An 8,282-nucleotide genomic window follows, 5' to 3' on the forward strand; every position below is an offset into this window, starting at 1 on the left:
GATTCTACCTCTGACACTTAAATTGCCATGTGACAAGTGGGCAAGTCTGAACCTCTTGGAAACTTCAGTTTCTTCATCTATAAAACTGAGGATAATAACTGTAATAACACACACCTCAAGAGAGATAAAGGGGGCAACTAGGTGGCTTGGTGGATAGAGTGCCAGGCCTAGAGAAGGGAGGACTTGGGTTCAAATAAATAAAAGACCTCAGACTTTCAAGCTGTGTGACCTTGGGCAAGTCACTTAACCCACTTTGCCTAGCTCTTGCCCTTCTGTCTTAGAGTTGTTACTAAGACAAAAGAATATTTTTTAAAATGAGATAACAGGCAAGATGATGGACTTTACCAACTTTAAAGCAGTATCTAAATGTCCCACCCCCTCCTCTCTGGCCCTGAACCATTGGACAGCTTTCTCCCCATTGCCTCTTTCCTTAGTCAGACTCTGAGAGAACCTGTGAGATGGAGGAGGCACTGCTGAGTATGTGTATTTTGTAGAAATAAAATAAAAAGTATAAATGACAGTAGCAGAAATTCTTGATAATACTGATACTGAAAACTCAGCGGTCTCAAGTAGAGGTAGTTATCAAGACTAAGAATGCTATTGGCTCAGCAGACTCCCAAACCTCTTTTATTGATGAGGCAAACTGGACAAGGCAACCTAAAGTCAAGCATCATCCCCAATGAGCAGGTAATGACTTGAGAGCTTCACTTCATCCCTGAGTACATGCTGCATTGGAGTATTGGATACTAAACTTAACTCTAAGTTCTATGACTTATTTGTATGCAGCCAATACCAGCATGAGAGCATTCTCAAACTTACAAAAGTGCTTTCATGCCTGGAAATGTGCATCTCACATTGCTGGTCAGTTATCTATGCTCAGGAAAGAAACAGAAAGCAAAAAAGGAAGCTGGAGTTTTGTGATAGTCTTAAGTTCATCTAAATTAGCATATATACTGACTATCATGCTCCAGAAATATTATAAGTGGGGGAAAAGGAACCCACTCCTTGGCTTCTCTTGGGACATCCAGAAAGAGCTATTTGGTTACATGTTGCCTCTCCAAGGAGAGGAAGAGGAGGGGAAAGAGAAGAAGTAGAGGAGATGTCCTTCAAAAAGTAAAAACTGAATAGGCAATTCTTCATGGATTAGTAGCCAATCTTCCTGATGCAAACACCACCTTGTTGCCCTCACAGGACTTAGGGATCTAGGAGAGAATTGTTTCATCATCCCAAAGTACCCAAGTCGGTTGGTGCTGTCATGCCCATGATTAGCTGGAAGCAGCCAGAGAACCTCATAGTAAACTCAATGGAGTAGCACCCTTGCATGTCTACTTTCTATATATTCCAACCTACCTACATAAAGAGAAATTAGCAATTTATATTATTAGAATCATTACTAGTTTCAAGGAGCTGGACTTGTGTCCTCTTTCAACTAAAAAGTTCATCTATTTTGGACCCATACATGTGGTTCCATCTCAGCCAAAATAAATGTTTATTTTCCTTTTCTCATACTCTTTGTTTTATTATATCCACAGGGAAAACTATTGAAAAGTTAGGTTTGGATCATGTCTAGAGTATCCCCAAATTGAGGTACAGAAATATATTCAATCTACATTATGGGACAGATTTAGACAGGTACTCATTTCCTCCACCCAAGAGAAATGTTAAACACAAAAATCAATGACAGAAACTTAAATAATAGGCAACAACGATTGCAACATGAGCAATTCATAGGACTGAATAGTATTGTTGTATTTCACTTTGGCCCTGCACTGTCCAAACAACTCCTTCTAGATCCAGGTTATTTGGCAAGTCAGGCTAGGGTTTGAGATCCTTCTATTACTGGTATGCTATTAGGCATAGAAAACCCTGAAGCAGCTAGATGGTGCAGTGAATATAGTGTTGGTCCTCTGAAATCAGGAAGGCAAGTTCAAATTTAAAGTCTGACGCTTAACTAGCTATGTGATGTTGGGTTAAGTCACTTAGCCTCTGCCAGCTTCAGTTTCCTCACCTGTAAAATGGAAACCTTAATAAATATTATAATATTTATATTATACATGATAAATAATAAAATAAGTAAATGTAAAAAATAAATGTAAAATAGCACCTACCTCCCTGGATTGCTAGGATGATCCAATGAGATAATATTTGTAAAGTGCTTTGCAAATTCTGAAGCAGTATATAAATGCTGTGAAGCTATTACAATCTTCCTGCCACCAGCTAATTCTAACTAAGGATCTAGGATCTCCAAAACCTCTTGAACTCGCAAGATTGCTTACAAGAGAAAACATATCCAAATTAGAGTTAATGTTTGGCTACCTGTACTCAGCGAATATAAAGCAAAAAGTCATCCAAGAGTCTCAAGATTTAGGCTTAACTCCACCTAGTCAAGCACCTGTTCTAGTTGCCATGTGAGAGTAGTTGCCATGCAATGGAAGGTGGGTGGGTAGGTAGACCCTTCTATCCCTCATAGAATCACTTCTTCCTACACTAAGAGTCAAAGGATAAAGAGAGAGAGGGGTAGATTATTGTTTCTTATTTAAAGCCTCTGCTGAGGCTCTTCCTGAATTAGCAGTCAATATGGGGATTGCTTTGTCATCCCTAAAGTGCCTGAGTCTTTCAGGGCTGAGTCACCCATGGCCAGCTGGATGCATCAAAGAGTTTCATCATCTCCAAAACACCCACGCACTGAGCTAACACATGTGGTCTGCTGAAGCAGTCAGGGCAGCTTTGTGCATACCCTATTATATAAATAAATTCAAGCAACTTCGGTAAATGGAAAGGGGGTTGGGGAGGGAAGAGAGCCCATGAAAACAGCCTAGCATTAAAGTAATATAAGCAAAACTAATGCAAGGGACATCCTATTTGGCCAAGCTGAAACTGCTGTCATCTCCAAGGAGACTAGGATGATTACTGGTTCAAGCAGAAATTTCCCAGCATCTTTTTCCTTGACTTTCCCTTCCCCTAGTTTTATGCTACCTTTAAGGCTGAAGGGACTTGTGGGAGCAAGAAGCAGGAAGAGAGGGCAGATTGCCATTGTAAGAAAAGTAAGATGTAGGATTCTGCAAACTTTAGGGGTTTGATTCCCACCAAGAGATACCGCTTCCCATTTGCTCAACTTAGGCACCCTATCTAGCCAAAGAGGCAGTGAAATTACAGAGAAACTACTACTGTGAAGGTAAACTTGAGGATGTTTGGTGCCTATCTCAATAGATAGTCATTAGATATTTTCTCTGGTGCTTTCTGAGAGACAGCTCCAGTGCCATTTATCTGTCCTAATCTACTTAAGAATTATTTTAAAAATCATAAGTATTAGTTCCAAGGAAGAAGAGGGGTATGGCTGCTAAGTGACTTGCCCAGGGTCACACAGCTAGGAAGTATCTGAGTTCAGATTTGAATCTACAACTTCCTGTCTTCAGGCCTGGTTCTCTATCCACTAAGTCATCTAGATATCCCTTAATCTATTTTTTACCTTGGCCTATTCTCACAGAGTTGAAGGGAGAAGGCAGTGGCTGATCATGGTGCTGTCTTTGGGAAGCAGGTTAAAGATAGTGTGGGAGGCAGCTAGGTGGCCCATTGCTAAATACTAATGGTTAACTGTGGTGGGGATATATCCAGAATAGGGACTTGAGTTAGTGTTTGTAGAGAAGAGCTGATATCCCACCTCTAGGGGCACCACTTAAAACCTTGAAGGGTAGATGTAGTCAGCCTAGCTCTGGGACAGTAAGGCTGGAGAATACTCTACATAGGTACAAATGTTTAGGGAGAATCTTTAGATATGTGATATCTTAGATAGTGAGAAGAGGCAGATTTAGGTAGGTATTCTTCAAACACACATTTTAGGGGTCTCTTTTACACAAGCTCTGTTATATGTGGGAAGGAAACAAGTAGAGAAAGAGGGAGAACATGTTGAGAGAGGATAGTACTTTGGGGGAAAGAGTCACAAACAAAATAAACTTACTGACCCTAAAAGGGGAATTAAAAACATAATGGGAGTACAGATCCAACCCACTTACTTAAATGGCATTTCTTCATGTGAAAAACACTGGGGAAATGACTTCTAGGAGAATCAGAGTGTCATTTAAGGGGGATGCCTTAAAGATACTTTGGGACATTCTTGTGCATTCTGTAACTCATTCTGGTAAGGTAATCACGTGTGCTTGACAGGAAGCTGGAAGAAAAGGAGGTTTTGTTGTTTTTGTTTTAAAGAGCTGCGTCAGCCCAACTGCCTCTCTTTTCCTTTATTCATTTTTGGAGGAATGGCCTGACTCCTCCACTGAATTGTACTGGGGAAAGACTTCTAGCCAAGACCAATAAGAAAGCTATTGAAACAACCTAGAACTGAAATGAGGAGGGCCTACATTAGAGTGATAGCTGTGTGAAGAGGATATTTATATATATATTTTATACACACACACACACACACACACACACACACACACACACACACATATATATACACCTAACTTCACTCATATATATATAAATGAAGTTAGAAATAACACTGAGGTTATGAGCCTGGCTGACTCAGAGGATGCTTGTGCATTTATAGTAAGGCAAGTTCAGAATAGGAGTTTTGGGAAAAGATAATGAAAGATAATGAATTCTGTTTAGACATGTTGAGTTTCAGATGACTGTACCTATGGGTTTATCAACCTGTGTGTGTGTGGGGGGGAAGGGGTTTGAGATCAGCCATCCTTCTCCAGGGCTCCCTGAAGTCTCTAATACTGCCACCTTCTGGTCAGTTGTGACTTCTTTTCCTAAGGGCTTTGAGGGCATAGTATTGAACACTGGCTGAGGCCTTGGATTGAATTGTGGTCCATATGAGGGACAAGAGTTAGGTATCAATCCTATAAAAACCCAGGGCCTAGTTTGTTGGTCAGTTCCTAGGGAAGACTATTGGATAATCCTGGGCAAAGTCCAAAATAAGCAATGGATATTCCCTCAATTTATAAGGTAAGTTCAGAGGTTTGGGGGGATATTTGGGGTTTTGAGAGCTCACATTCCTAATCTGAATATTGTGATGACCTCCATTTACCCAGGCACCCACAAGGTCACCTCTTTTGAATAAGGCCCAGAATACACTAAAGCCCTGTGAGACCTAAAGCATACCATCCAGTAGGCTCTCTCTCTCTTGGGATTTATGATTCTGTGGGGCCCATGTTTTTAGAAGTCTTTGTCCATAAAAACCAGGCTGAGTGGAACCTTTGGCAGGCACCAAGGGGTGGCCAGAATGAATCACTATTAGTCTTCCAGAGCTGCAAACACACCGAAGCAGCCGTTCACTATAGCACGTTAGAATAATATTCACTTGCTATTAGACATTAGTTCCTACTGAACAGATGAGGAGATGTCATACCTTTGCCCAAATCTGTCCATTATGAGTTGGGTGATGCAAAATAGTACTTCTAGCAAGAGGGGTATGATACAGAACTCCAGTGTTAAAAGGGAACAGAACATTCAAAATCTTTGCTTGCTTGGGTCCCTAGGGATGTCAGTGCCTCACACAAATAGGTTATGACTCCAACAGTCTGAGGCTTTCAGACTAATCTCTGAGGCTCTGCCTCTTCTGATAGCCCAATGAGCCCACAACAATCAGGATTTGGATCTTGAATAATACCATTTTTCTCTGGTTATTGATGTTTCTATATACTAATAGTTGTGGGCAACTAGACCTCAGCAGCAATTCATCGGGTAATATCTTGTAGTATTGAGGTCCTGACAAGTTCTCCTGATAGGCTGTTATGAGTCCCATGGCTGATATGCAGGAGAACTTTGGTCTTCATTTACATTGACTTTTGCATAGTGGCCATGGACCTGTGAGCCAGGAGTGAATGGGTCTAGAGAATAAAAGCTTGTGTTCTTCATGGTCAGAACCAGTGGAGGAGTAATGCTCTTTCCTCATTGGTTCAATGTGCTATATTTGCCTAGATAGCTACTGATATCCCATTCTCCCAATCAAATTTCACTAATTTATCTATGATTGTGTGGCGGGGAGACCTATAGCTGAGGTCTAATGCCATTTGGTGGGACTCCACCCAGGTCATATCAAATTGCCTTCTAAAGTAGAACATGATGGTAGTGGTGGTGATGGAGGGGTGGGGGTGGGCAGGGAGTAGGGAAATGCAGAGATCCAATAATCTACCAAATTCATCTTTTTAGGATTGTCACTTTTTATCCTTACAGATGAAATGGGAATTAATCATTATGGGACCAAGTTTGCAGAGCTCTTCTTCTTAGTCATCTAAAAAGGGACAGAGTCTTCCCGAAAGCTTTCTAAATTGATGGAAACTCTGCTGTAGGAAGGATTTAGATCCATGGGACCATATCCTCAGTTGTTTTTCATTGTAGTTCATCAGGTTGCTAGTTAAACTTCTTTTAATCTCCCCAGTTCCTTGGGGATGGGAGCACTTTCTGCTCCCTCTGTGCAGGAAATCACCCTTTGTGGGGGTTGAGGGTGGGAGGGGGTAATGACGGACTACGCCAATTATTTTCTTACCACTGGCTCCCAAATCTTAATCCACTGGTTTTCAATTTTGTGTCTTGTAACTGATCTCAGTGGAATGTTGCACATTTTTCAAAGAATACTCTGGGCCAGAGATTGTACTTTCTATCAAAGGTCTATTCATTGCTCTTTCTTTCACTTGTGCCATCAGCTAGCTGCCTTCAGCTTTCTCCGCACAGTCTTTAAAAAATTGAAAGCTGACTTTAGTTTCTGAATTACTTTCACTTTTTTATGATGGATCTAGTGCTTTCTTTCACTTCCTTGTTAGCTGTATCCAATCACTTTGACTCAATGGAGATCTTCTCTCTGGTTCCACTGAGAAGACTCCATATGCCGCCAGGTCTTTTGCTACCATGGTGATACACTGCTTCATCTGATTAGAATGTCCTTTGCATTTGCATCACTTTTCCTTAACTACAATTATGACATGAGCTACATCTCACTCTAATGTGAGATAGTACATTTCATAGCTGAAGATGCCTAATAAGAGATCCTGCACTAAGTGGAGATTCATATAATAAAAATGATTTGTTATAGGGAAAGCAGAATAGAAGGGAATGGGGTAGGAGTATGATAAAAAGGACAGTGTCCCACTAAGTAAAATGGGACTATCTATATCATGTTCAGAATGACTGAGAGGGTGGTGGGAGAAATTGAATGAACCCATGAGATAATCTTGTCAAAGGGTGTTTCTCGGCCACAGCTGAAAAGAAAGGCTGGAGGGCACCAGGAATAACACAGAAGGCATTAATATATTACATATTAATTATTGTTATAATTAATATATACATATTAATAAAAATAATTCTATATATATATATATATATAGCGCTACAATCTTATGCTGCTCAAGAATTTGGAGTTTAAATCACAGCTTGGAGTAAAGGAACATTGATCTTTCAGTTTATGTTCTGAGGGGACTCAGTGTTAATTCTAGATTCTCTACCTCCAACCCAATGATATGATGTGATATATAAGTTCCCATTAGTACTCAAAATGGATTAATAGAGTGGATAGGTAGGGGATGTCTTCGAAAACTATTCCAGGACTCAAGAGCCAAGAACAAATACTAGAAGAGGGTATATTATGATAAATAGCACCAATTAGATTTATATAATAAGTCATTTATTGGCAGGAATAAAGGGATTATTTGTTGTTCAATTGTGTTGACTTTTCATGACCCAGTGGGCCAACTGTATCATATGGCTTTCTTGGCAAAGATATTAAGAGTGGTTTGCCATTTCCTTCTCCAAAGTAAAGGTTTATGGTTTTGAAAGTACACAAAAGCTTTCTTTCCATAAAACCAGAATAAAAAGGCATATACTGAACATTAATGGTTGGAAAACAGACCACTATGGGGAGGAATAAGGGCTACACAGTGAGGTGTGGCCATTTTGATGGTTTGCTTTGCTTATGATTTTCTTTCTTACAAAGGAGAGCTCTGGGAATGGGAGCTCCTCCTGAGAAATAGCATAAAAACTCAGAAGTAACAACAAAACATTTTTTTAACTTGCCTACACCACAAGTGGGGAGCTGGAGTTAGGATGACTCTTTCCTTGGCCACAGATGTTGGGCAGAACCACTGAAGCCAGGGAGCAGAAGACACAACAAGGTCCATTCACTCCTGCTTGAAGATATTCATTCTGGCATTGGCCCTTTGTGAAATGATGGCAGAAAGAGTGGCTGGATTTGTGTCCTCCTACCTTTTTTTTTTTAACCCTTAGCTTCTGTTTTAGAATCAATACTATGTATTGGTTCCAAGGCAGAAGAGTAGTAAGAA

This window comes from Monodelphis domestica, chromosome 2, assembly GCF_027887165.1.
Source record: "Monodelphis domestica isolate mMonDom1 chromosome 2, mMonDom1.pri, whole genome shotgun sequence".
Classification (NCBI taxonomy): domain Eukaryota; kingdom Metazoa; phylum Chordata; class Mammalia; order Didelphimorphia; family Didelphidae; genus Monodelphis; species Monodelphis domestica.